The sequence below is a fragment of the Lutra lutra genome, chromosome 10 (assembly GCF_902655055.1).
Source record: "Lutra lutra chromosome 10, mLutLut1.2, whole genome shotgun sequence".
In the NCBI taxonomy this organism is placed as follows: Eukaryota; Metazoa; Chordata; class Mammalia; order Carnivora; family Mustelidae; genus Lutra; species Lutra lutra.
The window spans coordinates 58865233-58885342 of NC_062287.1; the positions used below are offsets into that span (position 1 = coordinate 58865233).

General features: G+C 39.4%; 1 pseudogene; it reads left to right on the forward strand.

Annotated features, from left to right (window-relative positions):
- The first annotated feature begins 1780 nt into the window (after positions 1-1780).
- LOC125079720 (AN1-type zinc finger protein 6-like) lies at positions 1781-2717 on the forward strand (annotated as a pseudogene).
- Positions 2718-20110: the final 17393 nt, after the last annotated feature.

The window sequence follows — 20110 nt, forward strand, 5'->3', positions numbered from 1 at the left end:
GAGACTTATGTTTATTGCCAAATGTCTGCCTACTTTATGTTCATTCAAGGTACCTGTTAAATTATGGTTATTTTAACTTGCTTTTTTCCCTGATTTTATCCCTACTGTATTTTCCTTTTTTTTTTTTTTAACTTTTGCTCATTCTCCTTTCCTCCCCTTGCTTCTTGCATTACTTTTTATTTATTGGGGAGTATAAAGTTTTCTCTAAATTAATGTCAGACTATATTTCATACATTTAATGGTGCATTCATTGTCATTAAATAAACTGTAACTACAATTTTGAATTTAGTTTTCACCAGAAATTGTTGAATTAGGTATTGTTTTTTTAAACTGAATATAGTTGACAACAATGCTACATTGATTTCAGGTGTATAACAGTGATTTGACAAGTCTTTATATTATGCTATGGTCACCATAAGTGAAGTTTTGTTTTTTTAAAAGGTTGTATTTATTTATTTGACAGAGAGACACATAGCAAGAGAGGGAGCACAAGTAGGGGGAGTGGGAGAAGGAGAAGCAGACTTCCCGCTGAGCAGGGAGCCTGATGCGGGGCTTGATCCCAGGACCCTGGGAACATGACTTGAGCTGAAGGCAGATGCTTAATGACTGAGCCACGCAGGTGCTCTACAAGTGAAGTTTTAATTATATCAATACAGCTGACCCTTGAACAACACAGGTTTGAACTGTGCGGGTCACTTATACACAGATTTTGTAAAGTACAGTAATGTAAATGTATTTTCTTTTCCTTATGATTTACTTATAACATTTCTTTTTTTTAAGCTTACTTAATTGTAAGAATGAAGTATATATAATACATATAACATACAAAACGTGTGTTAATTGACAGTTTATGTTATTAGCAAGGCTTCTAATTAACAGGAGGGTATTAGTAGTTAAATTTGCGGGGAGTCAAAAGCTAAATGTGGATTTTTTTTAAGATTTTATTTATTGGGGTGCCTGGGTGGCTCAGTGGGTTAAAGCCTCTGCCTCCGGCTCAGGTCATGATCCCAGAGTCCTGGGATGGAGCCCCGCAAATAAATAAACAAAATCTTTTTTTTTTTTTTAAGATTTTGTTTATTTATTTGACAGACAGAGATCCCAAGTAGGCAGAGAGAGAGGAAGGGAAGCAGGTTTCCCACTGAGCAGAGAGCCCGATGCGGGGCTCCATCCCAGGACTCTGGGATCATGACCTGAGCCGGAGGCAGAGGCTTTAACCCACTGAGCCACCCAGGCTCCCCTAAATGTGGATTTTTGACTGTACAGGGTATATGTGGGGTGGCTAGTGCCCTTAACCTCCATATTATTCAAGGACCACCTGTAATTTTTTTAGACTGGCTCTTATTTTATGACCCAATGGCATAAAAATTTATTTTTAAATGCCCTTACAACCTGCCTTTGGGAAAATATTTTATGGCCAACTATATAAATATAGAATTATTCAGTAGGTTTTGGAAAAAGAAGTATATTTCTATAGTAGAAAAGATTAAATTGATATAGTCTCTTTATCAGAGTGTGATAGAGTTTAGAGGTATCTGGCCGAACTCATTGCCTTGGACGTGGATAGCAGAAGACTGATTCAGGAGCCAGCCAGCAAAATGCTGACTAATAACAAGAGTTTAAAGTTCCAGGAATGTATTTTAATCAGAAAAAGGACTTATTAAGGAATATTAGGTAGCTCATGGATGATGCAGGCAGGAACATCATCAAATTACTCTGTAGGTTCACTCTGGTAGAGATGTCACTACAAACTTCCACGGTGCGTGGTTAACTTGGATCTCACTCTCAAACATGGGCACTAGAAGCTGTCACTGTGATAGCTTCAAGTGAAGTTAGTCTGAGGGGAAGCAAACAGAAAACTGGAGGTTTTGATGGTGTGCAACAGAGGAACATCACTCAAGAAACTAAGCAAAGCCAAGTGCCTCTGCTTTGTTCTACTGACTGCAGATTTTATGGAAACCCTTGTACAAAGGGCATGTGTTCAGTATGCTCTAAAGGACATCCTCAAAGACGGAATAGCACTAATGGTAGAATAAGCCCACTTACAGCTTCTGTCAGTAGTCTGTCTGAATTTTTACCCATCCCAGTGCACGGATGGCAGTGTCCCCTACGCTCAGTCTCTGCTAGACTCCACGTCTGCGTCTGTGCAGCCAAGTGCTGTATCAAATCAGTCACCTTTATCAGAATCTGCAGCATCTTCCCAGGTGGACAGTGCATCTGCGGACAAAGCAGTACCTGAAACAGAAGACCTACAAGCATCAGTGTCAGATATGGCACAGCGACCATCTGAAGAGCAAAGCAAGGCTCTTGAAAAACCAAAACAAAAATAGAATCACTGTTTCGTGTGTAGGAAGAAAGTGCAACTTACTGGGTTTCAATGCTGGTGTGGAAATGCTTAGTGGGGCGTACACCGTGACTCCAGTGTACACAGTTGCTCTTACAAAGTTGATGCTGTAGAGAAAAACAGAAAAGAACATCCAGTAGTTGTTGCTGAAAAGATCCAGAGGATTTCAACTCCTGCTGGAATACAAAATCCTTTGATCATCTGCAAACTAAAAATTGACTTAAGGTTTTTTCCCCCTGGTCATTAGGAATGTAGAGCAGTGTATCTTGCATAGACATTTTAATCATGCATGTCATCAGAAGAATAGATCTTTGTTTTTGTTTTGAAAATGACTCTTGACATTTATTTCCATTGCAGTTTCTGTGGCTAAAAAGACATAAGAAAACTTTACAAGTATTATCCTCTAAAGATCATTTTAATTTTAGTTGAGTGCAGAGTGCTTTTATAAGAAACATGGAGAAATTTTGGAAGGCCATGATTTTTCCAGCATTAAACATGCGTGTGTTGATCTTGCTGTTTATTTTCTGGTTGTGTGTGTACATAGATTTTTTCCACAGCACAATCTCTGTTGATGGTGCCCCTTCAGGGCACAACTAGTTATGAGTCACTGGACATATCTTCATCCTTATGGCTGCTTCTGGGTTTTCATTAACAGAGGTTCTACATGGATCTGTTAGCCACGTGTGTGTCTTTTTTGGAGAAGTGTCTGTTCATGTGTTCTGCTCATCTTTTGACTTGACTTTTTTTTTTTTGGGTGTTGAGTTTGAGACGTTCTTTATAGATCTTGGATATCAGCACTTTATCTGTAATATTAGTCAGCCATCAGAAAGGATGAATACCCAACTTTTGCATTAACATGGATGGGACCAGAGGAGATTATGCTAAGCAAAATATGTCAAGCTGAGAAAGTCAATTATCATACAGTTTCACTTATTAGTGGAACATAAAGACTAGCATGGAGGATCTTAGGAGAAGGAAGGGAAAAATGAAAAGGGGGAAGTCAGAGGGGGAAGCAAACTGAGGTTTTTATCTAATTTTTAAATTTAATTTTATTATTATTTTTTTAGATTTTATTTATCTGAGAGAGCATGAGAGAGGGGAGGGTCAGAGGGAGAAGTAGACTCCCTGCTGAGCAGGGAGCACAATGTGGAACTCGATCCCAGGACTCCAGGATGATGACCTGAGCCAAAGGCAGTTGCTTAAGCAACTGAGCCACCCAGGTGCCCCCAAACTGAAGGTTTTAGAGGGGAGGAGGGCGGGAGGATGGGTGAGTCTGGTGACAGGTATTAAGGAGAGCATGTATTGGATGGAGCACTAGGTGTTATACACAAATAATGAATCATGGAACACTACATAAAAAGCTAATGAAGTACTGTATGGCGAGTAACATAACATAATTAAAAAAAGAAAAGTAAAAAAAAAAAACCCAAAGGTTCTACATATGTTAGCATATGGTTTCTTTGCACCCATTATTTATGTCTGAATCATTTGTCACAGGAGAGTATGTGCTGATAAATTCTAAGTTTGTGCATTTTAAAATTTTTTTGAGTGGGGGAAGGAAAATCTGTATGCATTTCATTGCCAACTGCAGGTTTCTTTCTGATTATGTTCATTGGCCTGTGTGTATATAATACGAAGAATGATCTGAATTAATTGTGTTATATTTATGTTTATCCACCAGCCTTTGATTAAATAAAAAGGCAAACCACACAAAAAGAAGCTGTCACTATAATCTCTACCTCTGCTTTCTCTAGAAGATGGAATCTTCTTTTTTATTTTTATATTTTTTTAAATTTTTAATTTTTTATTAACATATAATGTATTATTAGCCCCAGGGGTACAGGTCTGTGAATTGCTAGGTTTACACACTTCATAGCACTCACCATAGCACATACCTTCCCCAATGTCCATAACCCAACCACCTTCTCCCTCCCCACCCTCTGCAACCCTCAGTTTGTTTTGTTACATTATAGTTTATCTCCCTCCTGATCCCATCTTGTTTCATTTATTCCTTTCCTACCCCCCAATGCCTCCACATTGCCTCTCAACTTCCTCATATCAGAGAGATCATATGATAATTGTCGTTCTCTGATTGACTTATTTCACTAAGCATAATACCCTCTAGTTCCATTCGTGTCGTCGCAAATGGCAAGATTTCATTTCTTTTGATGGCTGCATAGTATTCTATTGTATATATATACCACATCTTCTTTGTCCATTCGTCTTTTGATGGACATCTAGGTTCTTTCTATAGTTTGGCAATTGTGGACATTGCTGCTATAAACATTCAGGTGCACGTGCACTTTGGATCACTACATTTGTATCTTTAGGGTAAATACCCAGTAGTGCGATTGCTGGATCGTAGGGTAGCTCTGTTTTCAACTTTTTGAGGAACCTCCAAACTGTTTTCCAGAGTGGTTGCACTAGCTTGCATTCCCACCAACAGTGTAGGAGGGTTCACCTTTCTTCTCATCCTCACCAACATCTGTCATTTCCTGACTTGCTAATTTTAGCCATTCTGACTGGTGTGAGGTGGTATCTCATTGTGGTTTTGATTTGTATTTCCCTGATGCCGAGTGATATGGAGCACTTTTTTATGTGTTGGTTGGCCATCTGGATGTCTTCTTTGCAGAAATGCCTGTTCAAGACCTCTGCCCATTTCTTGATTGGATTATTTATTCTTTGGGTGTTGAGTTTGATAAGTTCTTTATAGATTTTGGATACTAACCCTTTATCTGATATGTCCTTTGCAAATATCTTTTCCCATTCTGTCAGTTGTCTTTTGGTTTTGTTGATGTTTTCCTTTGCTGCGCAAATGCTTTTGATCTTGATGAAATCCCAATAGTTCATTTTTGCCCTTGCTTCCCTTGCCTTTGGTGATGTTCCTAGGAAGAAGTTGCTGCGATTGAGGTCAAAGAGGTTGATGCCTGTGTTCTCCTCAAGGATTTTGATGGGTTCCTTTCTCACATTGAAGTCCTTCATCCATTTTGAGTCTATTTTCGTGTGTGGTGTAAGGAAATGTTCCAATTTCATTTTTCTGCATGTGGCAGTCCAATTTTCCCACACCAGCCTTTGATTGAAGAGACTGTCTTTTTTCCAGTGGACATTCTTTCCTGCTTTGTTGAAAATGAGTTGACCATAGAGTTGAGGGTCTATTTCTGGGCTTTCTATTCTGTTCCATTGATCTATGTGTCCATTTTTGTGCCAGTACCATACTCTCTTAATGATGACAGCTTTGTAATAGAGCTTGAAGTCTGGAATTGTGATGCCACCAAATTTGGCTTTCTTTTTCAACATTCCTCTGACTATATGAAGTCTTTTCTGGTTCCATATAAATTTTAGGGTTATTTGTTCCATTTCTTTGAAAAAAAAATTGATGGTATTTTGATAGGGATTGCATTAAACGTGTAGATTGCTTTAGGTGGCATAGACATTTTCACAATATTTGTTCTTCCAATTCATGAGCATGGAACATTTTTCCATTTCTTTGTCTCTTCCTCAATTTCTTTCATGAGTACTTTATAGTTTTCTGAGTACAGATTCTTTGCCTCTTTGGTTAGGTTTATTTCTAGGTGTCTTATGGTTTTGGGTGCAATTGTAAATGGGATTGACTCCTTAATTTCTCTTTCTTCTGTCTTCTTGGTATATAGAAATGCAACTGATTTCTATGCATTGATTTTATATCCTGACACTTTACTGAATTCCTGTACAAGTTCTAGCAGATTTGGGGTGGAGTCTTTTTGGTTTTCCACATAAAGTATCCTATCATCTGCCAAGAGTGATAGTTTGACTTCTTCTTTGCTGATTTGGATGCCTTTAATTCCTTTTTGTTGTCTGATTGCTGAGGCTAGGACTTCTAGTACTATGTTGAAGAGCAGTGGTGATAGTGGACATCCCTGCCAAGTTCCTGACCTTAGGGGAAAAGCTTTCAGTTATCCCGCATTGAGAATGATATTTGCTGTGGGTTTTTCATAGATGGCTTTGATGCTATTGAGGTATGTACCCTCTATCCCTACACTGGGAAGAGTTTTGGTCAAGAAGGGATGCTGTACTTTGTCAAATGCTTTTTCAGCATCTATGGAGAGTATCATATGGTTCTTGTTCTTTCTTTTATTAATGTATTGTATCACATTGATTGATTTGCAGATATAGAACCAACCTTGCAGCCCTGGAATAAATCCCACTTGGTCATGGTGAATAATACTTTTAATGTACTGTTGGATCTTATTGGCTAGTAGTTTGGTGAGAATTTTTGCATCTGTGTTCATCAAGGATATTGGTCTGTAATTCTCTTTTTTGATGGGATCCTTGTCTGGTTTTGGGACCAAGGTGATGCTGGCCTCATAAAAGGAGTTTGGAAGTTTTCCTTCTATTTCTATTTTTGGAACAGTTTCAGGAGAATAGGAAATAATTCTTCTTTAAATGTTTGGTAGAATTCCCCTGTGAAGCCATCTGGCCCTGGGCTCTTGTTTGTTGGGAAATTTTTGATGGCTGCTTCAATCTCCTTACTGGTTATGTGTCTGTTCAGGTTTTCTATTTCTATTTCCTGGTTCAGTTGTGGTAGTTTATATGTCTCAAGGAATGCATCCATTTATTCCAGATTGTCAAGTGTGCTGGTATAGTTGCTCATAATATGTTCTTATAATTGTTCGTATTTCTTTGGTGTTGGTTGTGATCTCTCCTCTTTCAGTATATATTTTCTTCTCAGGACTGTCTTTGCTGTGTCCCACAGATTTTTGAACTGTTGTGTTTTCATTATCATTTGTTTCCATGAATTTTTTCAATTCTTCTTTAATTTCCTGGTTGACCCATTCATTCTTTAGAAGGATGCTCTTTAGCCTCCATGTATTTGGGTTCTTTGTCCAAATTTCCTCTTGTGATTGAGTTCTAGCTTCAGAGCATTGTGGTCTGAAAATGTGCAGGGAACCATCCCAGTCTTTTGGTACTGGTTGAGATCTGATTTGTGACCCAGGATGTGATCTATTCTGGAGAATGTTCTGTGTGCACCAGAGAAGAATGTGTATTCTGTTGCTATGGGATGGAATGTTCTGAATATATCTGTGATGTCCATCTGGTCCAGTGTGTCATTTAAGACCTTTATTTCCTTGTTGATCTTTTGCTTGGATGATCTGTCCATTTCAGTTGGAGAGGTTAAAGTCCCCTACTATTATTATATTATTGTCGATGTGTTTCTTTGATTTTGTTATTAGTTGGTTTATATAGTTGGCTGCTCCCACATTAGGGGTATAGATATTTAAAATTGTTAGATCTTCTTGTTGGGTAGACCCTTTGAGTTTGACATAGTGTCCTTCCTCATCTCTTATTATAGTCTTTGGCTTAAAATCTAATTTATCTGATAGAAGAATGGCCACCCCAGCTTTCTTTTGATGTCCATTAGCATGGTAAATTATTTTCCACCCCCTCATGTTAAATCTGGAGGTGTCTTTGGGTCTGAAATGAGTTTCTTGTACACAACATATTGATTTTTTTTTTAATCCATTCTGATACCTGTGTCTTTTGATTGGGGGCATTTAGCCCATTTAAATTCAGGGTAACTATTGAGAGATAGGAATTTAGTGCCATTGTATTGCCTGTAATGTTACTGTTACCGTATATTGTCACTGTTCCTTTCTGGTCTACTACTTTTAGGCTTTCTTGTTGCTTAGAGGACCCCTTTCAATATTTCCTGTAGAGCTGATTTGGTGTTTACAAATTCTTTTAGTTTTTGTTTGTCCTGGAAGCTTTTTATCTCTCCTTTTTATTTTCAATGATAGCCTAGCTGGATATAGTATTCTTGGCTGCATGTTTTTCTCATTTAGTGCTCTGAATATATCATGACAATTCTTTCTGGCCTGCCAGGTCTCTGTGGATAAGTCTGTTGCCAATCTAATATTTTTACCATTGTATGTTATAGACTTCTTGTCCTGGGCTGCTTTTAGGATTTTTCTCTTTGTTGCTAAGACTTGTAAATTTTGCTATTAGATGATGGGGTGCCGACCTATTTTTATTGAATTTGAGGCGGGTTCTCTGTGCCTCCTGGATTTTGATGCTTGTTCCCTTTGCCATATTAGGGAAATTCTCTACAATAATTTGCTCCAATATACCTTCTGCTCCCCTCTCTTTCTTCTTTTTCTGTGTAACTGTCCCTCAGAACAATGTGTTACTTAAAGTATAACTCATGAGAAATTGTACTAGTTACCAAGCATGTTTAGATATAGCCTTAGGAAAAACATATATTGGCAACAGGCCTCTGGGGGAGAGGACGATATAAGTCCTTGAAGCCAAGCAGGTGGGGATGCCTGGCTCACTCAGGGCAGAACGCGGCCTGCTTCATGGAAGCCAAGCAGCTGGGAATGCCTGGCCCACTCAGGGTGGAATGCTGCCTGCTTCATTTTTCCGTTATTTCCCCTTCCCCCCCTGCTTCATTTTCCCATTATTTCCCCTTCCCCTGAGAGCACCTGTGGCTAATTAGATGAGCCCTTTGAATGTGCTTTCTCAACTGTAAACTTTATACTGCTTGACCAGATATATTTTGCCTTCCTTCTTGCTTATCTACAAGGTATATGATTAATATTTAGCCTTCTTCAGCTCCTTTGGTGATTACTGTCTATATCTAATAAATATGGGACTGAGGAGTTGTTCAGGTCAACAGTATTTTCTCCTGTTGGGCCCCTGCTTCCTTTCTCTTGCAGGTGACTTGTTTGTGCCTCATTCTTCTCCTGGGCACTGTCAGGAAGTGGCATTCTGGAATTCCAATTATTCTAATGTTGTTTCATCTTATGGTATCACTTATCTCTTGAATTCTCCCCTCATAGTCCAGTAGTTGTTTGTCTCTCTTTTGCTCAGCTTCTTTATTATCTGTCATTTGGTCTTCTATATCACCAATTCTCTCTTCTGCCTCATTTATTCTAGCAGTAAGAACCTCCATTTTTTATTGCACTTCATTAATAGCTGTTTTGATTTCAGCTTGGTTAGATTTTAGTTCTTTTATTTCTCCAGAAATATCTTTTATTTCTCCAGACAGGGTTTCTCTAATATCTTTCATGCCTTTTCTGAGCCCAGCTAGCACCTTGAGAATTGTCATTCCGAACTCTAGATCTGACATGTTACCAATGTCTCTATTGATTAGGTCCCTAGCCTTTGGTACTGCCTCTTGTTCTTTTTTTTTTGGTAAGTTTTTCTGCCTTGTCATTTTATCCAAATAAGAATATATGAAGGAGAGAATAAAATACTAAAAGGGTGGAAAAGACCCCAGAAAAATGTGCATTAACCAAGTCAGAAGAGACCCCCATATCATGGGGGGGAAGAAAGGGGGTAAAAAGAAGTTAAAAAAATTTAAAAAAAGGAAAAAAAAATAAAATTTGTATATTAGACTGGTGAATAGAACAGAGCCACTCACTTAATTTTGGGAGTATTTTGTTCTCCTAGAAGAAACTACCTCCAAAAATTTTAAAGAAAAACATACACACACACACACACACAAAATAAGGGTAAACACAATGAAGGGAAGTCATATTCTGACTGTAAAGATGAGAATTTTTAAAAAAATTCTAAAAAAGGAGTTGATAAGTTGGCTGGGAAAAGAAAGAAGAAAGTGGAGAGAATTTGCTTAGGCTGGAGACTAGAACAAAGCCCTGTGCTAGATTTAAGGTATATTTTGCTCTATTAGAAGAAGTTGTATCCCAAAATTTTTTAGAAGAAAAAACCCTATGTGTGTACAAAAAATAAGGTTAGATACAATGAAGGATAAAATATGACTATAATAATGAAGGTTCAAGGGGTGCCTGGGTGGCTCAGTGGGTTAAAGCCTCTGCCTTCGGCTCGGGTCATGGTCCCAGGGTCCTGGGATCGAGCCCCACATTGGGCTCTCTGCTCAGTGGGGTACCTGCCTCCTCCTCTCTCTCTCTCTGCCTGCCTCTCTGCCTACTTGTGATCTCTATCTGTCAAATAAATAAATAAAATCTTAAAAAAAATAATGAAGGTTCAAATAGATTTTTTTAATGAAAGGTGTTGTTAAGATAAACTAGTTAAAAACATTAAAAGAAGAAAGAATAAAGTTAAAAAAATTAGAATAAAAAATAAAATTAAAAAACAATTAATTAACTTTGCAAGACTAAATAATCATGGGGAGAAAGTCATGAATTCCATGCTTTGCTTTCTCCTCCATTGGAATTCTGCTGTTCTCCTTGATAAGTGAGCTTGGTCTTGGCTGGATTTCTTGCTGATCTATTGGGGGAGGGGCCTGTTGTAGTGATTCTCAAGTGTCTTTGCCCAAGGCGGAATTGCACTGCCTTTGCCAGGGGCTGAGCTAAGTAATCTGCTCGGTTCCTCTTGGGAGCTTTTGTTCCCTGAACACTTTCTGTAGAGTTCTGGAGGCCAGGAATGACAATGGCGGCCTCCCAATCTCCAGCCCGGAAGAACCAAGAGCTCAGGGCCTCACTCCTCAGTCCGCCCTCTGAGAAAAGTGCTTGATCACTCCCATATCCCTGCGTGTGCCAAGCTCACCCAGCCTGTGACCAAGCATCTCTGTCTCTGGCACACAGCCCTACCTGGAGTCTCCAAACCCAGCAGATCCCTGCCTCTCTTCCAGGGCGGTCTCCCTGGATCTGCCACTTGTGGGATCCCTGCTCAAAGAGCAGTGGTTTGACTGTGCCACGGATCACAGTTTAAGGTAACCTCGAGTTGAGAGCTCACTCCTCAGCTCTGTCTCTGTAGCTAGCTTCCCCGCTCTAATACCTGCAAGCTCTGCTACACTCAGACACCCCCAATCCTTCTGTGACCCAGCGGGACCTGAGCCCACGCTATCCCCAGAGGGTTCCACCCCCGCTTAGCCTCTGGAGCGATGTCCTTCAGTGGAGCAGACTTTTAAAAGTTCTGATTTTGTGCCCTGTTGCTCCATTGCTTGCCAGGAGCTGGCCCCTCACCCTGCAGTCTATCTTCCCGTCGCTTTGGATTCACTTCTTCGCAGGTCCTACCTTTCAGAAAGTGGTCAATTTTCTGTTTTTAGAATTCCTGCTCTTCTTCTCTTCAACCTCCTATTGGATTTGTAGGTTTTCAGAATGGTTTGATAAACTATCTAGCTGATCTCCTGCTACCTCATGTCATCTCAGCCTGCTACTCCTCTGCCATCTTGACTCCTCCTGAAGATGGAGTCTTCTATTAATGGTTTTTACCAGCATAACTCAATGTAGCATCTGCTTTTTTATGTTCTTAGCTTCCAAGTCTGCTTCTTGCAAGTTTACATGATTGACAGCACTAGATCACATGCTTTCACCCATGGTAGTAGATTGGATTATTATTTCCATCGATTTTCTTGTAAGGGCAATATACAACCCCATCCATGGCCTTATGACCCAGAGTGCCTATATATAAGTGGAGAATACTTCCCCAGGCCATTATCAGACTTGGCTATATGACTGTCTTGGATCATTGGAATGAGAGGTAAGGATGTGTTTCAGTTTCCTACAGAAGATTTATGAGATATGCTTGCACCACTTCTTCATATTTTCCCTCTGCCACTGTAAAGACAAGTCTCAAAGAAGAACTTCTCCTTCAGCTAGGGTCCTAGATGAGAAGACCTATGGATCAGAGTCCCAATAGTCTACCTGCAGCTGAGGACATGACAGATGAATGAAAAATGTTTGTTGAAAGCCCCTGTGATTTTGGAGTTTTTATTATGGTAGAAAAGTTGATTAATTAGCCAGGAAGTTGAGTTTATGGCTTCCATCTTGGAGGGATATAGAATCCTAAGGAGGGAAATTCCTCAAAGAGGAAGACCAGTCCAAATGCTGAGTGGCTACAGTGAATGACAAATATCCACTACATATACCAACTCTACATTCCTAAAAATTGGAAAACACACATAAGTTCTCAGAACAAAATGTGGCCACCACATTGTATAATAGCATTTCTTTTGTCAAAGGATGTTCACATGAATGTTGCCATCACCAGCCATAGGCTTTACAGAGAAATATAATGTCATCTCTGGAGGGGGCAGAAAGGAAAAACAAAGGATTGATGGTTTCAAGTTTTTGAAATTGTTTTTTGTCAATCAGTGCCCATTTGGTGTATACAGCCAGACTCAGGAGTGTCCCTAATTAAGAAGTTAGAAGAGTGATGCTATGATTTTCACACAACATGAAACAAACAAACAAACAAACTTACTTAACAAACACTCACTTACTTAAACAATCTTCTTTTGAGAATGGTTTATGAAAAACTTCTTTTCTCAATTTAGGAATTTTCAATGTTCTATTCTTCCCTTAAGTATTATTATGTGTATTATAAAACCTCTATATTTTCCTATCTCCTCTTTGTTTCCATACTTTCCAAGCATCCCAGCTGCAGAATGGAGAGTATGCTTTTTCTGAGGATACAAAATCTACTTTCTTTTGAGCAGGATGCATGACATTCAACAAAAACAAATTTCAATCAAAGGTTAGGACCCAACATTTTCCACAATCCTTATTAACTGCTTTTATTTATTTATTTATTTATTTTGTATTTCTCTGTATCTACTGTAGGATTACAAGGACTCTACTTCTCACCAAAGTGGCTAGTGTGCCACTGGACTTCCTTAGATTTGTGAGTCTGGCTTTCTTGTGTGGTTCCCCATTATTGTTTATATTCATATGCAGATTCATGACCAGCTCATTCCTGAACCAGAGCTGCTGTTTTCTTCCAGAGCTTAAGTCTTCAGGGACCCAGAATGGCCTATCTTGGTCTAGCTATGTCTTCCTGTATTCTTACTTTTTCTCATTGAGCTCTTATATTTTCCAGAATGTCTGTAAATGTTGTTACCTCTTCCTGGTTAGTAAGATATGACTCTAACTTCCTTTACTATTGCATTTCCCCCACTTTTTCCCGTCAGTTCAAGCAAGTTCAGCATTAAAAACAAAACAAAACAAAACAAAAAACTTCTAACATTTAACTCTATATTTTCTCTACCACTTATAGAAGCAACGCATTTACCAGATCAGAATGTTCCCCAGAGTTCCCTCACTTGCTTTTTCAACTCAACTCCAAAGGAGGATCCTCTCCTCCTTCAAATTATGACACACCCTTACTTTGTCTATTATCACTTCTAAAGTTCACAGGTATCCCTCTATCTCATCATTAATATATATACCATCATGATTTTACCTGCTGAGATGAGCATATAACTGCCACTGTTGTTTCTATGCCAATCTGATTACCAAAGCAATGACATTCTTGTTACAGATTTCCTTTAATTATTTATTGACCTGAAGATTTATAATGAGTTTATTCACACCTCTTGCCCTCCAGGAATTCAAAATGAGGCTGCTTCTTATCTGCTTATTAATGACATTTATTATTCTTGGAACCACATTCCAGGTCTCTGAAATCAATAGCTTTGATCAGGGCTTAACTAATAAATGAAACCAAATATGATTTTGATACATAGACAATGCCCAGAGACAGATTTTGGATAAGATACACAGTTCCTTAAAAGTTAGTTCTACTTTAATCCTGGATATAGCTTAAAGAGGAAAACAACCAAAATTTGGGGAATTGTATGTAATGCTGTTTGCTAATTCATAGTAGAAACATCCTAGAGACCTAAAATGCCCTCACTAAATCAAAACTGACTTTGGGGTTAATTCACTCTTAGCCTACTTAGAGTTACCCCATTCTTACCATCTGATCTAATGAAAAAATTTCCTGCCTTCCAAGGTGATTTCCTGGCTCCACAACCCTGCATCCAGGAAGGTTTGGGGAAGATGGAAACTTAACTTTGATTTCTGCTTTCTAATTTCCTGTGTCCAGAAGTTCAACTAAGAGGATAAAATTTATCAAGAATTTACAGTCTTGTCATGCAAAAGAGAGCAAAATTAATTCTCAAATTTGTTAATCCTGTGAATCTATTGAGAATAAGATAGAGGGAAACCTGTCATGAAACCATACAAAGAGTCCCTCACTTCAGAGCCTCCAGTATTTGGCACCTGTGGAAAGAACTCTGCCTCATGTCTCTGAGTCTTAGAGTATGGGTGGCCAGCTCACCTGAGCTGTTCCTCATAACCCTCCTAGAAAGAAACCCAATCTACATTCACTGAAAATGCAGAACATTATGAGAATGTATGTCAGCTATGAAGAGTGATTTGTCAAACCATCATTCATAACCAGGAATAGATAAGAGAAAGCTAGGAATGTGGAAAAATATCAAAGCTTGAAAAAAAGAGAACAGACATGAGAAATCAAACTAAATGACCCAGTAAAAAACAGGGAAGCAGTGAGAGAAACTTAAAAGATGAAAGCATAACATTAATGAGAGGTGATAAAATCCTATTGTCTTAAAACAAGAAGACTACAGAAGAAAAGCAATGTGCAAATAATAGCAAATTATTAGAAATCATAACAATAAAGCATAGTGTGCAAATTTTGTGGGGAATGTTTGGTTGTTTTGAACCTAGAAGGAGAAGAGATAGGAACATTTTCTTAAACCCCTGAAACTCCAAGGTGTAAATTAGAGAGAGAGAGAGAGAGAGAAAGAAACTGAATAGAAACAGAATAGCCATTGTCTTTTGGCACAGTGTTTTGGAAAAAATCTCTCAAATTGATCATGCATAGTTCTTTGTTTTTCAGTGAATATATAGACTTGAGAAAGAAAAGAGAAGAGACATGGAGGGCAAATATAGGCATTCCAGAAGGAAAGAAAGGCAGGGATGGAGATGGAATGAAATCAATAAACAAGGAAATAACTAGGAAAAAATTTCTATAAAGACCGAAGTCTTAAGATGCTTGCTCACTCATAAAATGAAAGATCCATACCTAGATAATTTCAGATAAAATTTCTGAGCTCTAAGAAAAGAAGACTATTTGGCATACATTTAGACAGATATATCTACAAAGTAATGCTAAGTCATAGTGGGTAATGTGTGAGCTCCACAAAAGCATTTATTTGTTCTGTTCACTGATATATTTTCATCAATTATTTGAGTGCCTGTCACATACAAATAAATATTCATGAATGAATTAGCTGGCATTAAAAAATCAATATTTACCTGAGGCCATGGAAATACTCTTTTGTATTACTTTGGAAAGTTTAATTGCTTTGCTTTTTATAGTTCTAGTTATAACTTATAAAGGATTCATACTTGTGAGTGGTATGAGTTTGAGCTCAAATTTCATTTTTTCCCTATGGATATTCAGCAGTTCCAGTATCATTTATTAAAAATATTCTTTTCTCATTGCTCTGTTGTGCTACCATTGTCATATAACAACTGGTTGTTGGGGTGCCTGGGTGGCACAGTTAGTTAAGTGTCTGACTCTTGATTTAGGCTCAGGTCATGATCTCCATATCCTGCAGTTGAACCCCATGTTGGGCTCTGCACTCAGTGCAGAGCTGGCTTGAAATTCTCCCCCTCCCTCTATCCCCCCCGACACCGCTTTTGTGCTTTCCTGCACTCTCTCTTGAATAAAGAATAAATCTTAAAAAACAAAAACACAAACAAAAAAACCCAACTGGCCTTAAATGGGGTTTTATTTCTGTTCATTGGCCCAGTTGTCTGGGCACCAATATCACACTTTCATAACTGCCGTAGCTTTATAATATCTTGATATTTGATATATCACATTTCCTCATGTTGGTTCCATTCTTCAAGAGTGTTGTGGCTATTTTCAACCATTTATATTTTGCTATAAATTTTTAATTAAGCTTATCAAGTTCTACAAAATGAGCTGTTAGGATATTAAGATTGCATTGAATCTGTAGAAAAATTTTGGGGAGATAATTAAATTTTTCACATTTTTGAATTTTCCTATAAAAGAACATAGTTTCTTCTTCTGTTTTATTTCTCAGTTTCTCTTAAAGATGCCTACTGGTTTTCTGTATAGAAGGTCCTCTGTATCCTTTGTTAGATTTACTCTTAGACATGTGATTTTTCTATGCCATTGTAAATGTTTTTAAAAAAATCATGTGTATTTTATAAAGAAATACGGTAGAATTTTGTACATTGACTTTGTATTTAGCAACCTTTACATATTTACTTATTAATTCAAATTATCAGTATTCAGCAAACTTTATATATTTTCTTATTAATTTAAGTTACTTATCAATGGATTCCTTTGGATTTTTATACATATAAAATCATTAATTCACAAATAATGACTAATTTTTTTCCTAAATCTCATAGCATATCTTTCTTTCTCTTGCCTTATTACAGGTTGTTAACACAAGAAATCATTTATATCTTTAGGTAAAACCATGCTTTCCTTTCATGGTGGGTGTTTGTGGCTTTGTATTGACACATCCATTAGTATATTCTAATGAAAGACAATGGCATTATTCATCTACAAATGGAATTTGGATACCCTTGGAAGTAAGAGAACATTCTTTTTTAAAGATTTTGTTTATTTTTTTAGAGAGAGAGAGAGACAGAGAGAGAGAGTGTGCACCCATGTACATAAGCAGTGAGAGTGGGAGAGGGAGAAGCAGGCTCCCCACTGAGCAGGGAGGCTTATGTGGGGTTCAATCCCAGGACCATGGAATCATGACCTGAGCCACAGGCAGACACTTTACTGACTGAGTCACTCATGCACCCAAGAGAACATTTTCTTACAGGAGAGGTTTCCTTGTAGAAGCAGCATCTAAAATGGAATGGTTACTACTGGGTAACAGAGTCATTTTGTGACAGGCAACAGAAAACATAGATTGGGGGCATAGACATAGACTGGGGATCAGAGATAATGAGCTTAGCTGGAGGCACTGAGTTTGAGGTGCCTGAGGAACACCAAAATGGTGATTTCCAGTAGACAATATGCAGTTCAGAATATTAGTCAGGCCTGTTTTGGTAAAGAAGCTATGAGCACAGGTAAGATTTCTCATGGTTACTTACTCTATAGAGGCTGAAGGGTCATAGCCTTAAAGATCCCCACCAGGAATGTTAAGAGCAGGGAGCTTCCCTACCAAGTCCATATACTTGCATTCAATCTCCTGTAGGTCAAATACACATGTAAAAACTCCTTAGAGCTATCAGTGTTTGACATAGTTCCCATTTCATTCCTTCTCTTCACATGCAGACTTACTCCAGGAGTTGTCTACATCCACTTTCTCCCTTTCTTCCCAACCCCCTTACTCCTCACTTGCTGAATTCAAGATTATTTTCCCACAAGACTTCCTCAAGGTAATAAGTGATCTTTTATATTCAGTCCTGATAGTGCTTGATCTCTCAGCTTCCTTCTGTACTACTGTCCACTCTTCCTTCCCAATGTGCTTTCTTCCTCTGGTTGTTGTAGCACTATCTCAACTGAATTTCTTATTTCTTTGGTTCTTCCCGTTGTTTTGAGTAATAATAATGAACACAGACTGGAGAATTGCTAATATTTCATTTTATTTTTCACATCAAACTGAAGCTAAAGGTGGTCACACCATGAGCAAGTGGTTGTACTCCAATTTGGACACAACTGTTTCCTGACAGAGCCCCACATTTATTTATTTATTTATATTTATTTATTTTTTATTTATTTTTAAAGATTTTGTTTATTTATTTGACACACAGAGAGAGATCACAAGTAGGCAGAGCAGCAGGCAGAGACAGAGGAGAAGCAGGCTCCCCGCTGAGCAGAGAGCCCGATGCGGGGCTCGATCCCAGGACCCTGAGATCATGACCTGAGCCGAAGGCAGAGGCTTTAACCCACTGAGCCACCCAAGTGCCCCCAGAGCCCCACATTTAAACAGCCTGTGTATACTTCCCATTTCTGGTGTGACAGGTGAGATATGATTAATAGCTTAAGGAGGGAAGAGTTGGCCTGAGAGGGAAGGAGAGCCAAGGGGCAGCATACCGCAATGGAAGGAGTTCAAATTCAAGACCACTGAGTTAGGTCCTTGGGCATCCTTAGAGCTATGGCCTGGTGAACATGAAGCTGCAGCTTTCTGGCATGACCACAAGGGGGCAGTATCAAGAAGCATTAGGCTGTCAAGGAGCACAGTTGGGATCCCCTTGGATAGTGCCTTTGGGAGTGTGAGTGGAAGTATCCATGGCTGTGCACTTTCTAGTACACACCCACACCTCCATTCAGTGGCTCCTTTTCTTCCAGCAGGTCATCCCTCTTCTCTCCGCTCGATGGCACTTGCCTTCCTCTAGTCTTCCGAACCTTAGAACAGTAACAGCACAGCCACTTTGGGTAGGAGTGCCTGAATGGAGTGTAGGTCCCAGGGAGCCCGGGCTAATTTACTCTTCATCATCCCTCTCACTCCCTAGAGTCGGGAAGAAGCTATAAACTTGCCGTGGCTTTGGGCGGAGGCTCTGTTGTTGAGTGAGCCAGGCTCAGCCCCGGGAGGGGAAGGGAAGGGAGGGGAGGGGAGGCTGGACAGGGGTTCTTGGCCTCAGATCTGGGCAGGAAGCAATGCAGGAGGAAACCTCGCCTCTGCTCTGCTCTCTTGGCTCCTTGGAGAAGTCTGTCTGCGAATGAACTTCCAGACTACAGTGCCTGGTATCCCAGACCTTGTTCAGCAATCAGCCAAAGAGGAGTTTCTTCAAACATTGTGAGGTCCATTCCAAACTATGTCTATCCCTTGAGCCAGGAAGGACTCCCCAGTTCCAGCCTCCTACCCTTCACCTAAGAAACAAGGCAAGGGAAATGAATTTTTCCAGGGAAATTACATGTGGGGGACAAATAGATGTGTGGTGGTGGTAGTGGTGGTGGGTGATCCATAATGAAAAAGGAAACTAAGAAGCTGGGCTTTAAAGTTAAGTATGAACCACCCTGTGAAGGACCTTGAATGCAGACCACACAGTTTCAACTTTGAGCACTATGGGAGTCAACAGTAACTTGCTAGACAGGAGCCTGACATGTCTAGTTTTGCTGTTTAGATAGCAGTGATGCAGAAGTTGCATTGAAATATGTGGGTTTGGAGGCAGGGAGGTGAGTTAGGAAGCTCCTTTCATAATCAGAGCAGAGTGGATGATATAATGAGGTTGGGAAGAAACTGCCCTGACCTGGATGACTTGGGTGAGTGGGTGGTACCATTTGGAAGGGGTTCCTTTTGGGGCAAGATGAGTGTGAGGTCCATAGGCTATCCAAGAAGAAGTATGAAGAGGCAGCAGCTTATAGGGTTGGATCTCAGGACAGAAGCCTAGAACAGAGTGTATGTGAGCTGAAGGAAGTTGAGCCTGGTGATTATGTGATGGCCAGGGAGAGTGGTGGTGCAAGGGGGGCATGCCTGTGGATATCACAAAGTACCAGCTTCAGTATGGACTGCTTTTCTCTCCATGTCTCAGGTGTATGTCCTTTCCATGTCACACCGCAGCCAAGCCACAGTCTGGGACTGACTCTCATGCAGCTTTCCAGAGATATGATGAAAAATTTTGTTCTATTCTTCATTGGGGGCTAGAAATGATAATCTTTCTTCACCTCCATCTCTCTACCTCCCAGAACACCACAACTGCTTTTCACAAATTTCCCTGATTAAAAACAAAAATCACCTGGGGAGAAGGGAATTACTGTTTTTAATCAGACTCCTGGACCCCCCTGCCCTGGAAATTCTGATTCTCTGGGCCTGGAATCAGACCTTGGGTATAGGGTTTTCAATAACTACTTCAAATGAATCTATTAGGTAAGTTTGGGAAATGCTCTTCAGGCTTAAACGCAAACCTGTCTCTTGAAACCCCATACCAGACCGAACCCCGCTTTTTGCCCTAAATCAGATTAGAGTGGAACTTAAAGGCAATCACAGACTGAGCCTTAGGCTTGGGACCCAAATGAACTTTAACCTTATATGCACCAGCAGAGCTGGGGTCAGTGTGGAAC